We start from the raw sequence: 19,135 nt of genomic DNA on the forward strand, positions 1-19,135 counted from the left end.
GAGGTGTTTTGGATTCTCTACCATGCCCACAGTGTCAGAATGTTACCCTTCTGCTAGTTGGAGTGGGCAGCAAGAAGGGCCGGATTCAATATCTAGAGGCTCCTTTTCAACAACAGAACACAGAACCAGCTCCAGCCCCCATGCAGTAACCTGGGAAAATAACACGCCACCCCCGGATGCCTCTAAGAGGCAATACTTCCCCTCCCGCAAGGACAGAGTCTGAGTGTAGAGAGATTTTTTAATAAAAGAAACATAGCTTTGATTTGGGAAAACAGCACAAGCAGGATTCATAAACATAAAAGCATGAACAGAACACTCACCCTGGAATACGCTGGGCAGTGTCTTTTGCTTCAGGTTCTTCAATCCAACACCAACATTCCTGTAATGAGCCCCCCTTCATACTCCACTCACAGTTGTTGTCCTTGGTCAGTGAAGACCCAGCATGCATAGGTGTGTTAGGGAAAAAGGGTTCCCCTCCCGTCTAGGGTTAGGAGGGTAGCCTTCCCTGGACTTCTGTATTAGCCAAACAAAACACAGAGTCTTGGCTCTTTGATAAAGTGAGGCACTTTATTGCTAGCAAATACGACAGCTGAAGGGCTCACCAATTCCTTTTCAGAGGAAAATGGTGAAGCCCCGAACAAAGAACAGGGATGAGCTTTTATAGCTTGGTTCAACATACATTGTGATATCTCTTCCAGTTCGAACCGGTTAACCCAGTCTGTTTGAAGTTCTGGGGTAGGTACGAGCATGGAGGCTTATCTGTATAAGGAATTCTCTCCCCAAAAGCAGGGAGTGCAGGTTACACACAGTTCACATTCTTTCTATCCATAAACAAAGTAGAAAGGACAGATAAGCATAGAAAAAAGACAGCAGCGTAGTTTTACATGATTATAGGGTCGTTTTCTGGGTTTTTTTCCCTATCAGTTCCCCCCTTTGAGCCTGAAGATAATTATCTTACATGTCTCATTATTCATTGTTTAACATGTTCATATGTTTCTCATCTTGGTTAACACCACCCTTCTTTACATATAGTATCTTTGCTGGGCTCATGGTTTTGGTACATACCCGGTGGAAGAGGGCACAACAACTGGACGCACAGCAGAACAGCAGACCCACAATCATAAGGAATCCCACTCCATACACAAACAAGGCTTTTAGCCATCCAAAGTTAGGCAATCAGCTGGTGAGCCAGCCCCACAAGTCAAAGCCCACACTGGGAGAAATAGAGGCCTGCTTATGAAAGAAGGCTGACACGTTTGCAATTATGTTAGTATCTGTGACTATGCGTCCGCTTTGATTTACATAAAGGCAGCATGTGGCATTGAGAAATGTGCACACCCCTCCCTGTGCACTTAAAAGCTGATCCAGGGCCAACCTGTTTTGCATACTGTAGCGAGCTAGTGAGCTTATTTCTTCTTGCAAAGCTTGGATTGCATCTCGAGTGGCGTTAGTAAATATTTCCATTTCGGCTGACATATTTTTTAGCGCGTATTCAAGTTGGCCCACCCCCACCCACGGAAAAAGAATACGGAAGGCGCGCATGCCTGTACTGCCTTCCTCGACAATAGGATTATAACTGGTATCTCGATGGGTTCGTCGGGTTGTGTCTCTGATTTCTATTAAGTCTCTACGATGCATCCCTCCTGGCCAGGCAAAGGCCACCGTGCATCTTCCCAACCACTTTGGGGGCAAGGTCTTTCCTGCCCAAGTGCCACATACCCACCATAAGTGATGATCTCCTAATACTATGCTATAGTTGCCTTTATTGCCCCCTGAGTTCTGAGATACTTCCTGCAATCGTCCCACCAGGGATGCAGCATCATCAGGATTGGGTCCTATTCCCCCCCATTTCCATAATGTAAGGCCGGCAAATTGAGTCGCATTTTCTCTGAGAATGTACCCCACATAGCCTCCAGCACGGGCATAGTTGGCTACCTCAGTACCATTGGGATACAGCAAAAGAGTAGTACTTGCATTGTTTCCCAAAATTAGAATTTTCTCACAGTGGGTTTTCGGGTATTTTCCCAGAGTAGTTTTGCCTCGGGTGCGTAGCGACCTTTTTTCTACGCACAAGGGGGCCTTAACGAGCAAGTCTGGGCGATGGTTCGGGATCCAGGTCCTAAAATCTATGGGTCCCCTTCCCCTTTTTCCCTTTTGGCCGTACCACGCCAAACCATTTTGCCAAGAATTGAGGAGCGCTGGAACCGGCAAAATGGGGAACCCTTGCAGTGAATGGGAAGAGAAGTGGGAACACACCCAACAGTCACTAACATTCCATGCGTTGGTTAAATTTTGGGCTAATTGTAGAAACGTATTTTTATCCCAACCCCCCAGGGCAGAGGTCCAGGTTAACGCCCATAGCCATACATACATTATAAACACTACCAGCTACTAACAACTCTAAAAAAAAATAAGATTAATACAATATTTGTAACAGTATACTAATACTCCAGAGTTCTGTAACTGCTTCTGATTCCGCTGATTGGCCGGTACCCAGTTCATGTAGAAGCGGCGGTCGTGATGGGAGTCGTTGGGGATGTTGGAGCAGGAACCTTTTTACAGTGGCTGCAGTGCACCCATCTATTGATGCCCTCGACCTTCACTGCAGTTGGAGTAGTCAGAAGGACTTGGGCCGGGGCCGACCACCTTGGTTCCAGGCAATGCTTCCTTCGATGGATTTTAACACAGACAAAGTCTCCTGGAAAAAGAGAGTGCGCACAAGTATCAAGCGGTAAAGGTTGGGCATCTTTTACTCTGGCCCATGCATCACTCAAGGCATCTTGCAACATGCAACAATAACCCGCCAACTTATCTTGCCCAGCCATTAATGAAGTTTTTGCTGGGGCAAACCCGTCTACACTGGTTAGAGGAATCGGCAAGGGTCGGCCAAATAGAATTTCGAACGGTGTCAACGAATGCTTCCTATGGGGTGTATTACGAAGATTGGTTAACACTATGGGTAACACTTCAGGCCACTTTAATCCAGTCTGCTCGCATAGCTTTGCCAATTGGGTTTTTATCAGCCCATTCACCCTTTCTACTTTTCCTGAACTTTGTGGATGATAGGGGGTATGCAAGGCTTGTTTTATGCCGAGGGCCTTTGCTAAGTGTTGAATAATTTGGGAAGTGAAATGGGGGCCTTGGTCACTTTCCAAACGAGTCATTATCCCAAAGCGGGGCACTATCTCCTTGAGGAGACACTTCGCTATGGATACTGCATCTGCCCTTCGAGTGGGGAAAGCCTCAACCCACCCTGAAAAAAGATCAACCAGGACAAGCAAGTGTTTTAGTCCTGTCACTGGTGGTAAGTCCATGAAGTCCATCTGGACCACAGCAAATGGGTACTCAGGCAGTTTGCAATGTCCCATAGCTTGTGGTTTGACTGCTCCTTGGTGATTGTACCGTTGACACAATTCACACTGTGCAGTGACGGTCTTCGCAGCTGCATGGACCCCCGGAGCAAAAAACAACTTCTCCATTTGAGCCACTAATCCCCCCTTTCCCAGGTGCGAGGCCAGGTGGAGTGCCTGGGAAACCTGAGGGAGGAGTTGTCTTGGGAGAACCGGACGACCGTCCGGGCTGACGTAGAGGTTGTCCTCATTTAGGTGGCATCCAATGGATTTCCAACGGCTAACTTCGGCCGGGGGCGTCGTCTGCTGGGCAGAGAGCAAAACGGCTGGCGTCACTGGTTGCAGTAGCAGGGGTGCCAAAAAAGGAAAAGGGGCTGGAGCCCCACAGAGGGCAGCATGACGGGCCGCCGAATCGGCTGCAGCATTTCCCTTGGAAACCTCGTCCGAGGCGCGGGAGTGGCCCTTACAGTGTGTAACCGAAACAGCTGCAGGAAGTTGAATAGCCTCTAACAAGGCAGAAATCAAGGCAACATGGGAGATCTGAGAGCCACTGGAGGTAAGGAACCCACGATGCTTCCAAAGTTGTCCAGTAGAGTGGCATACCGAAAACGCATATTTGGAGTCAGTATAGATGGCCACAGTTTTGTTTTCAGCTAATTGACAGGCCCTAACAAGCGCCACGAGTTCTGCTGCTTGCGCTGACTTTTGTGTAGGTAAGGCATGCGCTTCAAGCGTTGCCATCAGGGTAACAATTGCATAGCCAACTCGTAAGGCCCCAAACTCGTCCCGACAGGCGGAACCATCACAAAATAATTGGAGGTCAGGATTCTGCAATGGAATATCAGAGAGGTCAGGACGAGGCGTGGAGATCAAATCCACCACGTGGAGGCAATTATGAGGTTCCCCATCCTCAGGCAGAGGCAAAAGGGTTGCAGGATTCAGGACTTCGCAGCGGCGTAGGGTAACAGCCTGATTGGCGAGCAAGGCCAATTCGTACCTGGTCAGTCTGGCTGCTGTGAGGTGCTGCGTGGATCCACGATTAAGAAGTGCTGCAACAGCATGAGGCACTTGAACTAGAAGAGGGTGGCCCAAGGTAAGCCCCGAAGCTTTCTCGACCAACACAGCGGCAGCCGCAACAGCGCGGAGACAGGGCGGAAGACCCTGAGCCACTGGGTCAAGAAGGACCGAAAAATAAGCCACCGGTCGCTGGCCAGGCCCAAAGGGCTGAGTTAGCACACCAGACGCCGTGCCAGATTGTTCATGGCAAAATAAGGTGAAAGGCTTTGCGTAATCCGGTCTGCCCAGGGCTGGTGCAGAAGTTAATGCTTGTTTGAGGGCGGTAAGGGCGTTGTTGTGTAGAGTCGTCCATGGTAAGGGTTCGGGAATGGAATCCAGCAGCAAATCGGTGAGGGGGTGCACTAACTCCGCATAAGCCAGAATCCAGGCTCTACAATAGCCACTTGCTCCCAGTAACTGGCGGAGTTGCTTTTTAGTGGTAGGCCTTGGCATACTCAGAACGCTTTCAATCCTGTCCTGAGTAAGTGCAGTAGAAGCATATGAAATACGATGCCCCAAATATTCCACCTCGGGTTGGGCAAACTGTAGCTTGGAGAGTGCCACCTTGTGACCTTTTTCGGCCAATGCAAAAAGAAGGATTCGAGTGTCCTGTACACAGGCAGCCTTGGCTGTAGAGCACAATAACAGATCATCAACGTATTGAATCAAAGTAGAACCCATAGTCAACGAAATAGAGTCCAGATCTCGCTTTAAATACTGGCTGAAGATGGTAGGGCTCTCCCTGTAGCCCTGAGGGAGGCGGGTCCATACGTATTGACATCCGTCAAAGGTAAAGGCAAATAGGAACTGTGAGTCTGGGTGCACAGGAATGCTGAAAAATGCTGAAGACAGATCAATCACAGTAAAATAAGTAGCCCCTGGGGGAATAGCAGTTAAAATAGTTGCTGGATTGGGAACAACCGGAGCTCTCGGGATCACAATAGCATTAATCAGTCGGAGGTCATGCACGAAACGGTAAACCGGTTTGCCATCGGGTCCAGGCTTGGGTTTCTTAACAGGAAGAATAGGTGTATTGCAAGGGCTGGTAGCCTCCTTAATGATTCCTTGAGTTAAAAGCTGTTGTAGGACTGGCCGAATGCTCTCTATGGCCTCTTTAGGCAATGAATATTGCATTTTTCGGGGCAGAGGGATATCTGTACGGTAATTGATATACACCGGTTCTGCTGACTTTAAAAGTCCAGTTTCAGTGGACGCCGAGGCCCACAATGCTTCAGGAATATCAGATAACTCAGCAGGGACAAAGGGGGCGGTGGGTGTAGTGGCTAACAATGCCATTACCGTAGCTTCAGGGACCGAAGTAGGGACTGAGAGATATAGCCCCTCCGGGCTGCAAGTTATAGTTGCTCGTAGTTTACATAACAGATCTCTACCTAATAAATTTGCAGGACAGGAAGTTGCAATTAAAAAGCTATGATCCTCTGATAACGGGCCAAGCTGGACCGTTTGCTCCGCAGTTAGAGGAAGGGCGCACACGGTGCCACCAACGCCTATAGCTTTTACGGTTGCAGAAGTGGTAGGAAGGGTGGGGTCCTGTAGAGTACTTCTATCTGCCCTGGTGTCAATTAACATTGAATAAGTTTTTCCTCCCACCACAACTGGAAGCTCTGGGTGGTTTGCATCCAACTGCACTGTCCAAGAAGCGGAGGGGGTTCCTGGCGAGGGGGACGAAGCATTGTGGGCGGCTAGCTTTCAATCAGTACTTCCTTTTTCTCCCCCTCTTTCCTGTACCCTCTGGTAGGCTTGCATAAGAGGGTCAGCTGGCTGGAGGGGGTAATTTGGGCACTGGGCAGCCCAGTGTCCTTTTTGTCGGCACCGCCGGCACTCATCTGGCCCTGCCCTCCCGGGCCGTGGCTGGAAGTTCTGACCTTGTGGTCCCCATCCCTGGGTAGAGCTGCCTCCTCTTCCGCCTCGTCCCCGAAAGCCTCCCCTCCTGCGGCTTGCATCCCGTCCCCGAGAGCTGTCTTGGAAACCTTGCAACTGCAGATTAAGGAGCTTTTCGGACCTCCTAGTGTCTAATTCCTTCCTATTCCTCCAGGCATGGGCTGCTAACCCCACCACCTCCTCCAGCGTTTTGTTTTCATAAGCTGGTTGACTACACACATACTTCCGAGCGAATGGTAATAAATTTTTTACATACTGGCCGATCACTTGTGTTTTCGCTACAGGGGAGGTTGGATCTAAGCCGCCGTGGTTTTTCAAAACCTTACAAAGGCGGTGGAAGAATTCCCCTGGGTGCTCATCGTGCTTTTGAACACATGCATCTACCTTTCCCCAATCATACACAGGCTTAGACATATTCTCTAATGCTTCTAAGATTCGCTTTCTCATTTTATCCCACTCTTGAACGGTCTCTGGAACATCCCAATCCATTTCAGGTTTCTCTTGCGGATAAGCCGCCCTGCCTTGCACCGTCTCTCTAGCTTTCTTATACACCGTTTCCTTCTGACCCTCGCTTAGCACTTGATTTAAAATCATTTCCACATCGTCATAATTACAATTATACATTGTGAAAATACCCTTTAACTTTTTAATAAATTCTTCCGGACACTGTCGAAATGAGGGAAAAGTAGATGACCAATTCATTAGATCCGTGCTGGTAAAAGGGACATACACCATCTGTGTCCCCCCCCTACCGCTCGGCAGTTGTCGCATAGGCATTTGGACTGCACTAGCTATTGCAGCTCCAAGAACTTTTGCCTTAGGGGTGCCTAGAGAACCATGAGACCGGGTCTTTGCAGGGGTTGCATCACTGGGGTGTCGCGGATCAGGACGTGTCAACCCCCTGGTAGAGGTGCCAGCCTCCGGATCGCCCCCCCCCCGCTCTGCGTTAATTGTGGGGGTATCGGTAGCTAGTGGGAGAGTGGGACCGCTCCTTTCCCCGGTTGGGGGCGTGGGTGCATCAGGGTCAGGCTGCGGTACCCCACCCCATAGCCAGCTACATTCTTCCAATGGTATAGGATCCCCCGCTTCTTTCAATGGGAGTTGGGGATAAATAGACTTTGACGTTTTTAGCTTCTGGTCAGCATGACTAGATTCTGGATTGTATGGTGGCGGCCGCATGGCTTTAAGTTTTTCTACCTCAGCACGTAAACTAGTAGTTACACTGGCACTTTTGCGCCGTTCGGCCTCCCTTATCCATACATCAGAATACTTAAGTTGCCGCGGTTGTAAATCATACAATACTTTTCGTAATTGAACAATGTTATGTAACTCAAATGTTCCTTCCCCCGGCCAGCGATTTCCTGGTTCCGGGTCGTCTTGCGTCATTCCCACCCAGGGACCTTGACACAAAAATATAAACTTATACAAAGCTTTGTTGCCATCCGATTGTAAGGCCTTGATATCCCTATCATAATGTTTTAACATATAGCCCAGAGGCGTAGAAGGATCAACAGTTCTACTGGACCCCCCCCCATCTTTTCCCAAAGACGGGACCCCCGGCTGTTGTCTAGACAATCACAAAGGAAAAATTCAGAACTCACCAAGTTCCCACCGGCCGGTGTTCACCAATAGGTCCGGACCCTAGTGCCTTCGGGATGCCTTATTTCGCCGAAGCGGCGGGTGGAAGCGAGACGGGAAGCCTTCAGGGTTAAAGCAACCCGGGTGCCGGCAAGAAGGATTCAGAGTCCCGACCGTCCACCGGTCCGGAGAAGAGGCGATCCCGGACGAGCCCCCAAATTGTTAGGGAAAAAGGGTTCCCCTCCCATCTAGGGTTAGGAGGGTAGCCTTCCCTGGACTTCTGTATTAGCCAAACAAAACACAGAGTCTTGGCTCTTTGATAAAGTGAGGCACTTTATTGCTAGCAAATACGACAGCTGAAGGGCTCACCAATTCCTTTTCAGAGAAAAATGGTGAAGCCCCAAACAAAGAACAGGGATGAGCTTTTATAGCTTGGTTCAACATACATTGTGATATCTCTTCCAGTTCGAACCGGTTAACCCAGTCTGTTTGAAGTTCTGGGGTAGGTACGAGCATGGAGGCTTATCTGTATAAGGAATTCTCTCCCCAAAAGCAGGGAGTGCAGGTTACACACAGTTCACATTCTTTCTATCCATAAACAAAGTAGAAAGGACAGATAAGCATAGAAAAAAGACAGCAGCGTAGCTTTACATGATTATAGGGTCGTTTTCTGGGTTTTTTTCCCTATCAGGTGCATCTGCGTGCATCTTTTACTCCCCGCATTGTGGTGGGGGGAGTAAAAGCCGCCTTCCTTGCTATGCTGCCTGGGCACTTGCTCCACACACCAGCCACCCTCACCGGCTGCCTGCTTGCCACTCCTCTGGCCACCTGCTCACACTCCGGTGGCCACCCTCACCAGCCGCCTGCTTGCCGCTCTGCCATCCACCGCCTCAAATTTACAAGTTCAGCTCTTCATCCTCAAACCAGTCACAAATTATTGCAGGCTGCAAGGAATTCTGCAATGGGAATGACACAATTGGTTATATCAGCCAACTTTCTGTAGAATAGGCTAAATTATAGAAAGCACAGGGAACTGCAGATCAGGATTGAGGGACATCAGAAGAGCTGTGTATGTGTCAGGCCTGAGGGCTGGAACAGCAGGCTGGCCTGTGGCACAGGAGTGAGGCTAGGGTTTCCATATGTCCGTATTTTCCCGGACATGTCCAGCTTTTTGGTTCTTAAATTGACATCCGGGAGGAATTTTTAAATATCTAAAAACATCCGGGACTTTGCCATTATTATTTTTCCCCAAAGAAGAGTTGATCATTCGAAAAAGAAAGTGAATGTTGATCACTCAGGAGAGTGCCTGCTTTTTCCCCCAGCTCCCAGTGCTTGCACTGTGAAACAGCTGATTCGCCCGGCTGGGAAGGAAGGGGAAGGAGGGGGAAAGCGGCGCGCTCAGGGGAGGAGGCGGGGCCGGGGCAGAGATTTGGGGAAGGGGTCCAATGGGGCAGGGAGGGGGCGGAGTTGGGGAGGGGACTTTGGGGAAGGGGTTGGAATGGGGGCAGAGAAGGGGTGGGGAAAGGGAGGAGTTGGGGCTGGGCTAGGGGCAAGGGACAAGAGCAAATACCTCCTCCCCCGTGTGGAGTCTCCTCTTTTTTGAATGTTCAGATATGGTAACCCTAAGAGAGGCGCTTTGGCAGCACTCTGTGTGTGTTTCATACCCCAGGGCTATAATAACCGGTCAAGATTGAGAGGCATTGGCAGAGCTGCGTGGAGCCCCAAGACTGGAAGAGCAGTGGGTGCTATAGGGCAGGATTAATCCTTACTGCTTCAGGGTGCTACGAGGTGCCTGTATTGTCTCTCTGGTGTCAGACGTCTCAAAGCAAACCTCTCTTCTCTAAATCTAAGATCTATTTTGCCTTGTTGTTGAAAAATGTGGAGCGGGGAATGGAAAATAGCTGCCCATTTGCAAGACTAACACCAGATGCCAGGACCTCATGGTGGGGCATCAGGGGATAAGCTGATTTTCAAGACCAGTTCCGCTCAGATAAACTTGTATGAACTGGTAAGATTTCATACACAATGTGGCAAAGTTAGGCCTGCCCAGTTCTAGGCCCCTTTGTTAGGGTTGTCGCTGGCCTAAGGCGACTTTACTCCTAGTCACGTGGAAACCTCATCCTTCCCCTGGTGTTTGCTTGTCCCCACAGGGTTAGGAGCGGACAGTGCTAAATGGAAAGTTAAATGCTGTTGTCTAATCTCATGGGATTCTCATTGTGATTTCAGGCAGAGCAGCTGCTTCTGGCACATGGGCACATGACCTGGTGCCCAAGTCCGTGGATGGTCTCCTACCAGGAATAGGATGGCTGCAGTATCAGGGCTAAGTAGCGAGGCCTCCCCACACGTCCCAGCCATGGAGATTTGAACCCATGATCTGCTCCTGGTGCAGATAATCACTCGCCAGTTTGGGGGCCAACCAGGATCTCCTTTTCTCTCCCGCTAAATCCTATGTCATGATGAACTTACACTCTACCCAAGGACATCTCTTCCCTCTTCTCCTCCACTGGTGGGCTCCATAGCCCATCAATGCCTTAGTCCTGTCATTCCCAACCACAACTTACCATTTGCCCAAGACCTATTGAGGTCATGTCACATTCATCTACCCACACCTAAACCAAGTCTTCACACCTAATCCTTCCCTACCCTGACATATGCCACTAGGAAACAGTGGAGAATACCAGCATATTTCACCTACATATTTCACCCAAGAGCTGACAGGTGACAAAGCCTTTCCCTGCAGAACTGGGTGAGCTAGAACCAGCCCCCTAGAAGTAACTGGCTCTCAAGCCCACTCCCCTGAGTCAGCCAGTCGCTCAAATTCATGCTGCCCATCCTATTTCCAGCCCACTAACTGCAGCTCCCTGTGCTGACCTGGGCTCCGAAACCTACCAATGACCTAGAGGTGTAAAGCTCCAAATCTGGTCTGTGCTCATCTTGTTTACCTATTTGGTTGGTAGATTATTCTCAAGCTCCCCCAGGAAAGGGGGTGAAGGGGCTTGGGGGGATATTTTGGGGAAACAGGAAATCCAAGAGGTCCTTTTCCTGAATCTTTGTCTAACTCACTTCGTGGTGGCATTTAAATGCTATAGATAGTTAACCGCTCCCAGGCACTCTTGGACTGTAAATGGCCCGTCCCATGACGCTTCCATCTTATGGGCCTGGAGTGCCTTCAAGACCATGACCTGGTCCCCTACTTTGAAGGAACACTCTCTGGCATATTTATCAAACCAGGCTTTTTGCTCTTCCTGAGCATCTTTCAGGTTTTCTCTAGCTAGGGCTAAAGAGTCTCGGAGGGTGTTTTGTAGGTTGTTTACAAAGTCCAGAATGCTAGTTCCTGGAGAAGGTGTAAACCTCTCCCATTGCTGCTTCACCCACAGTAATGGCCCCTTAACCTCACGGCCATACACAAGTTCAAACGGTGAAAACCCTAAAGTGGGATGTGGTACAGCTCTGTAGGCAAAAAGCAACTGCTGCAACACTAGGTCCCAATCATTGGAGTGCTCATTTATGAATTTACATATCATGGCCCCCAAAGTTCCATTAAACTTCTCCACCAGGCCATTTGTTTGATGATGACAAGGGGTGGCAACCAAGTAGTTCACCCCATGAGCTACCCACAGGCTTTTCATGGTCCCTGCCAGAAAATTAGTTCCCGAATCTGTAAGGATGTCGGAGGGCCAACCTACCCTGGCAAAAATGTCTGCTAATGCCTGGCACACACTTTTAGCCCCGGTGTTGCTTAGAGCTACTGCTTCCGGCCATTGGGTGGCAAAATCCATGAAAGTCAGTATGTACTGCTTTCCTGTGGGTGTCCTTTTCGGAAACGGACCCAGAATATCCACAGTTACTCGCTGAAATGGAGCCTCAATTATGGGAAGTGGCTGTAGAGGGGCTTTGCCCTGGTTTTGCGGTTTTCCCACTCTTTGGCACACCTCACAAGATCGGACATAAGTAGAAACGTCCTTGTCCATTCCCTCCCAGTAGAAGGACTTCCCCAAATGGTCTTTGGTCCTGTTCACCCCAGCATGGACACTAGGATGATCAAGAGCTTTACCCGGTACTTAGTTGGAACTACCAACTGTCTCTGAGGATGCCTGTGTTCCTGGTGCCCACCAGAAAGAGTTTCCTTGTATAAAAGTCCTCTTTCTACCACAAACCGGAATCGATTAGAAGAGCTGAGAAGCAGTGGGTTGCTCCGTGCCGCCGTCCAAACTCTCTGGAGGCCTTCATCTGCTTCCTGCTCAGCCTGGAACTGTTCCCTTGATGCTGGAGACATCAGTTCCTCACTGGATTGTGGACCTGGGCTTGGTCCCTTTGGAAGCGATGCAGGTGATGGGGCTGTTTCCGTTGATTGTGAACCGTTCTCCGCTGGTGCACTATGGGGTATTTCAGGCTCTGGCTGAGCCTCTTGTGCAGGGGCATCTGCTGCTGCTGCCAGTGCAGGCTCGGTGGTGCCCTCTGGTGTTGGAGCTGTGGATGGGGTTGCAAGCGCTGGATTCAGTGCTGGCTGCTCCACCCATTCCGGTTCTGGGACTGGTTCTGGTTGGGTCTCTGGGACTGGATCCACTACGGCTGTTGCAGTCGTTGGCAGGGGATCCAGTTCTACCACCTCAGCTTGCGTCTCTGGTAACACCGATGGGGCCCTTGTAGAAGGCTCAGGAACAGAGCTAGGTGTGAAGGCTTGCTTAGCCTGGCTGCGGGTGACCATTCCCACCCTCTTGGCTAGCTTCACACGGTTGGCCAAGTCTTCCCCCAGCAGCATGGGAATGGGATAATCATCATAGACTGCAAAAGTCCACATTCCTTACCAGCCCTTGTACTGGACAGGCAACTTGGCTGTAGGAAGTTTAAAGAGTTGGACATGAAGGGTTGAATCATCACTTGGGCCTCTGGGTAGATGAATTTGGGGTCCACTAAGGATTGGTGGATAGCTGACACCTGTGCTCCAGTGTCCCTCCACTCGATAACCTTCTTCCCGCCCATACTCACAGTTTCCCTTCACTCTGAGGGTATCTGGGAGGCATCTGGGCTGGGGGACCTTTGGTGTGATTCCGGTGTAATGTACTTTCTATTTTCTCAGGAATACCCTCTAAGAACTGCTCCATTTGCATTAGGAAAGTGTTAAGGAAAAGTTAGCACATGTGACTCCATTTTGGTTTGGGGCCCACCATTGTTTAAATGCCAGCACATCATACACCAGGAGGAGTAATCCTTAGATACTGAATCCCTGTGAAAATCCTCCTCCTTGTCTCCAGCCTGCCTTGACTCCCAGTATCTGGTTTTTGTCAGTCTCTAACTCCCTGTCTCTTGGCCTTGATGTGAGGCCTCCCATCCTGATAATAAAAGTTACTGATGCATGGCTTTAGGACCATGCTGTGTAATTAACATACTGGTATAGCACGAGGAATGCACCAAGCAGGGATAGGTGGTAGATAAGACAAGGGTTTGTTTATTGGCTAAGGTTTCCGATGCACGAGGGCAACATGCTTTGCTAAAAAGTATATAACCTTTGTATAATCTGCATTCAGGGTCCCCTCCTGGCTAGCAGGGGGGCACCACGCTCGAGCGTAATAAACTTAGTGTCTTTTGGGAACTCTGCAGTTGTGGACTTTGTTTCTGTGCCTCAGCCTAGATTCGAACTGTGCGTGACCTATCAGGTATAATTCGCAGCATTTGTGTGCGTGTCCTATCAGGTGTAATTCGTAGCACTTATGTGCGTGTCCTACCAGGTGTAATTCGTAGCACTTGTGTGCGTGTCCTACCAGGTGTAATTCGTAGCACTTGTGTGCGTGTCCTATCAGGTGTAATTTGTAGCACTTGTGTGCGTGTCCTACCAGGTGTAATTCGTAGCACTTGTGTGCGTGTCCTACCAGGTGTAATTCGTAACAGTTTTGGCGACCACGAAGGGACTCTAGGCTCGCCCCAACAAGTGAGACTACACTCCTCCTCTCGGACAGCTCCAGCCGGCACAGGGTGAGTTCACCTTTGAGAACTCCGAGGAGGGGGATTGTGAGCCGTCGCTTAGGCGATAAGGTGGCACATTTTGTGTTCTTTTGGTAGCCCATTGTAGGTTCTGGGCAGAGTGTAAGTAAGGGGACCCCTTTGGCTGAAATTCTCAAGAATTGGGAGAATATTTCTGGCACCCATGGGTTAGGCAGAAAAAAGCTGTTATTTTATGTAAGGTTGAGTGGCCAGCACTAACAACTGAAACATCTGTTGAATGGCCACCGGATGGGTCCTTTGCTGGGAATACATTAACAGTGCTTAAAAGGAGGCTGGAGGACAAAGCTCCAGCCCAGATGGATTATTGGTATGTATGGGACAACTGGGCTTATGTGCATGCAAAAGGACATCCTCTTTCCTCCTCCTTTTCTTATTCATCTCAGGGGTCTCCAGCCCTATTCTGTGCTATGCCTGCTTCTGCCCCTCCTCCGGCTTACCCTCGGCTTTCTGACTTATGCCTGTCACCTCCTTGCTTGCCAATTAGCCGTGCTTTCTGTCCAGGTGACAAGCCTCATGTGGGGAGGACTCGGGTAGCCCTTGTAAGTAAAAATATTTTTAAAAAGAGACCAGGAGGGCTGGGGGCTAGTTAAGAAGCCCACCCTCCTTGTTAATTTGGTAGTGAAACAAAGCTGGTGCTCATGGAAGGGACAGTTCAAAGAAAAAAAACAGGATCGGGCCCAAGCGGGCAGGCAACAGATAGAGAGATTGGAAAACAGGTTGAAAACTTAAAGGTCATAGTGAAAAAAGAAGAGTAAATAATTACAGGAATGAAAAACGTAAATCCCGGAATAATACTTAAAATGGTAAAATCTAAGTAATTGGGTGTCGTTTTGAAAAATAAGCAAGTAATTTAAAAAAAAGTAAAAAGTTAACTCTTTAGTTGCTGGAAAGAATTAAGCAGTTAAACTTTGTAAAATACTGAAAAGAAAAAAAAAATGCTTGGTTTCTTTGCTGCCATTTTAAAAAAAAATGGGCCCTTTTCCAAAGAAATGCAATTATACAGTGCTACTTAATTAATATCGTATTAGGTTCCAAGAGGCTACAATAGGTGGTGTCTTCCTTTTCAGGTCGCTGTGTGTTTGACAGCAGGAGTTAAAAGTAAAAGGCAATCAAAAGTCTGGTAAAGTTTATTGTGCCCTTTTTAAAGTAAGAATCTTTAACCTGTGGATCCAAAAGCAAGCCGGAAAGCATTTATTTTTTATGTAAATTACCTAACTAATAAGGTAGAGGCCACTGAAACCTGGGCTGCCTATAAAACAAATACAAAAAAAATATGGGTAATTCCTCTGTTTTGCCTGCAATTAACAAGGGTATTTGTATAAAAAGAAAATATTTTAAGCAATGACTGACTGCCCAAAAGGAGTAGATCTGTGTTTTATTTTTGTCTTTCAGAAACTCAGAGAAAACTGATGCCAGCTAAAAAGCAATTCAACATCTCATGAATTTACTGGCACAATAGAAATTCTGTTCTGTGTTCTATGTCCTGTCTTGTGGTGTTTGTCTTGTGGCCAGAATTGCTGTGTTTAATTTTTCATAGGACAGTTTAGTTTAAAACTAAATAGAAAAGTTAAATCAAAATGCAGATACTTGTTTTATTCAACTTGCAATACAAAGTGTTTGGATAATATCAAAAAATGTGATATACTAAAGTTTAATACATTTGCTTAAGTAAAAAAAAAAAAATTAATTGGCCAGATCTTTTAATTAAAAAAATTGTTGTTAAAATTTGCACACCAACAGTCTTTGGAAGCAAGGACATCAAAGGTTAACCCACTCCCCATATTATACATAAGATCCTTCTGGCTACCTCACATTTCTAGCCAAAGGGCTGGGGAGGGAAAAAAGCTATTGGACACCAGAAGTTGTACCAAGTGGACTCCTCAAAAGTGGGTGTGCTTGTCCTGGCTTGTTGTTCCAAAGCTCTGTAATAAAGTCATTTTCCTAGAAGGGTATATGTGGCATACATTATACAATAAGACTAAAGTGCTGTATAATGGGCAATGTACATGTGTTCCTTTTTAAACAAAAATGTATAAGTAAAAAGTAAAAGTTTCCTTTGCAGGTTAATAAAAGCCAAGAAGGAAAAAAAAAAATAAAACGAAGGACAAGCTAATTCAACACTGTAGCTGGCAGGCTTGGCAGGCTCGGTCCAAAGATAAGACACTGGCCTGCCCAAGGACACTACTCACAGCTAGGATTTGGCTAACAGCCAAGAAAGAGGGGGGCTTAAATGTGCCCAAACAGCTGTGAGATCTGCAACACACTGCCAGACATTAATGAAATGTGTTAGGTCTCTGTATTTACAGGTAAAAGAAGTCCTGCTTCAAGAATCCTGAGCAAACCTGCCATTTGTTAAAACCAGGTGACTGGGTCTACATAAAGGTCCCTCGACAAAATACTACTCTGGCCCCATGCTGAAAAGGCCCTTATTAAGTCCTGCTAACTACCAACACCACTGTGAAGTGCCAAGGACTGACTGCCTAGACCCATGCTTCTTACTGCAAAAAGACCCCTCCACCTCGAGGTGACTTCACTTCGACTACTGATCAGTCTGTCCCTCCTTCTGGGTTTTTTTTTTCCTTCCCTCCTTTTAAACAGCAAAAAAAAAAAAAAAAAAACAAGGTGAAGTGCTAGTAACCTCTCCCTTGTCCACTGACAAAGCTAACCTGCATTCAGTATTTGCTAAAGAAACCAAAGCACTACAGGGTGACGTGCTAGTAACCTCTCCCCTGTATAATGCAAAACCATGCCTGTTCCAAGAGAGAAGGAATGCCTGCTCTGCTAAAACCACCAAAATCCAAAGATTCCTAACTGCAAAAGACACTGAAAATTGGCCCTGATGGCAAAGACGGAGCATTGCACATTGGCAGGGAGAAAGTTGCGGAATGTATTCTTGGAAATGTGAAGTAAAGTGGTGGGGTGGGTTTATTCCAGAGGCTGGAACTGTGCTTGTAGGCAAGTATAAATACCAAAAACGCCTTACAGCAACGAACATTACTCCCACTATCTGCCACCACTCCTTTGCAGGTAAAGGTTCCTGGATCCATCATAGCTACGTTAAGTTGGCACTGGGAACCCCACCTGACCCTGACAAGCCATTGGATGAGCCACTTCACGAATGAACACCACGACCAACCCATGGACTAAGCTTTCCAGCTACTGGGACCTTCACAGCCCACCAGGACTTTTTGTGTTCCTGTTTATTGGACTTACATTGGGGGTAGTGTTTTTTGTATAGTACAGGGGAGGATGTCGACATTGGTATGGTTTGCCTGGGAGGGGTTCTCTCCCTATTCCCAAGTCCAGTACAAGGATGGGAGGGCAATAGCTTCTTGAATTTAACCCGTGCTATCAAACAGGGTGTAAATCGAACGCAGTGTTGGATTTGTATTCGTACCCCCACATATTTAGGTCAGGGCGTCCCATTGGTAGGAGTACCTATCCCCCTTAATCGAACACTCCAAGCTAAGCTATGGGCAAACACTATATTTAACTGGAATGTTACAATCCAAATATGGTTTATTGATATGGTGGCCCAGGGTAATTATGCTTTATGTGTGTCACGATGTAAGGGCATAGAAAATACAGTTTTTGTAGGGAATTTTGTAGGGTGCAAGGACACCACTCAAATCAGCTCTGGTGCGGGAGGCCCCTCTACCTACTCCAGAACCCCGTGGCCAGTCCCCGAGGGGTCTGGCTGGTATTGGTTATGCAATCACACAGCCTATAAGGTTCTCCCAGCAGGATGGTGTGGTCCATGTACCTTAGGGGCTATAGTACCCGCCGTGACAGTACACCAGAACCTGACCCGGGGAGAGATCTGCAATCTAGTATGGAGGGACCAACGAAGTATTCCTTTAAACCCCCTTTCTTATCGGCCCAAAGGCTTTCGCTCCTTTGTGCGTTGGTTTCTGCCATGGTAGGGAGTAAGCGAGCTAGAAAAAGCTATAGTTAACATTTCAGCTGCTTTGGAACTAATGGCAAATGCTACTGCAGATGCTCTCTCTGCCCTTCAAATTGAAGTCACCCAGCTATCCCAAACAACATTGCAAAACCACCTAGCCCTGGATTATCTCCTTGCAAATCAGGGCGGGGTTTGTGCTCTGGTCAATTCAAGCTGTTGTGTATTTGTAAATCAGCACCATAGGATGAAAACTGACATCCACATCCTCAAGCAACAGGCAGCCCTATTCCACCACCTCAGCCTCGACACTACCAAAGCCGGATTCCAGGAGGTCTGGGACTGGCTCACCTCATGACTACCGGATGTGGAGACTTGGGGACGGCGTATTTTGTATTTACTTTTTTTGACTGTTATTGTTTTTGTGTTATTTTTTGTATGCCTACAATGCTGCAGTATGTGCTGTCGGCAGTTGCTAACCCTGCAGCGCGGTTACTCAGCCCTGATATAGCTTACTGACGTACAAAAAAAAAAGGGAGGACTGTTAAGGAAAAGTTAGCACATGTGACTCCATTTTGGTTTGGGGCCCACCATTGTTTAAATGCCAGCACATCATACACCAGGAGGAGTAATCCTTAGATATTGAATCCCTGTGAAAATCCTCCTCCTTGTCTCCAGCCTGCCTTGACTCCCAGTATCTGGTTTTTGTCAGTCTCTAACTCCCTGTCTCTTGGCCTTGATGTGAGGCCTCCCATCCTGATAATAAAAGTTACTGATGCATGGCTTTAGGACCATGCTGTGTAATTAACATACTGGTATAGCACGAGGAATGCACCAAGCAGGGATAGGTGGTAGATAAGACAAGGGTTTGTTTATTGGCTAAGGTTTCCGATGCACGAGGGCAACATGCTTTGCTAAAAAGTATATAACCTTTGTATAATCTGCATTCAGGGTCCCCTCCTGGCTAGCAGGGGGGCACCACGCTCGAGCGTAATAAACTTAGTGTCTTTTGGGAACTCTGCAGTTGTGGACTTTGTTTCTGTGCCTCAGCCTAGATTCGAACTGTGCGTGACCTATCAGGTATAATTCGCAGCACTGGTGTGCGTGTCCTATCAGGTATAATTCGCAGCATTTGTGTGCGTGTCCTATCAGGTGTAATTCGTAGCACTTGTGTGCGTGTCCTACCAGGTGTAATTCGTAGCACTTGTGTGCATGTCCTACCAGGTGTAATTCGTAACAAAAGACAGATCTTCCAGCGATTTAACGCTTGCTCCTGATATCCAGGCATCCCACTGTGGTATGCGTGTTGGGAAAATGCCACGTCTGGTTTCCACCTGAGGGCTCT

General features: G+C 47.9%; 1 long non-coding RNA gene across 1 annotated transcript; it reads left to right on the forward strand.

Moving 5' to 3' along the window:
* Window positions 1-13,017: 13,017 nt before the first annotated feature.
* LOC140912468 (uncharacterized) lies at window positions 13,018-18,809 on the forward strand. Its single transcript, XR_012159289.1, has 2 exons — window positions 13,018-13,543; window positions 16,196-18,809. It is a non-coding gene; the product is annotated as an uncharacterized lncRNA (long non-coding RNA).
* The last annotated feature ends 326 nt before the right edge of the window (window positions 18,810-19,135 follow it).

The sequence above is a fragment of the Lepidochelys kempii genome, chromosome 6 (assembly GCF_965140265.1).
Source record: "Lepidochelys kempii isolate rLepKem1 chromosome 6, rLepKem1.hap2, whole genome shotgun sequence".
In the NCBI taxonomy this organism is placed as follows: Eukaryota; Metazoa; Chordata; order Testudines; family Cheloniidae; genus Lepidochelys; species Lepidochelys kempii.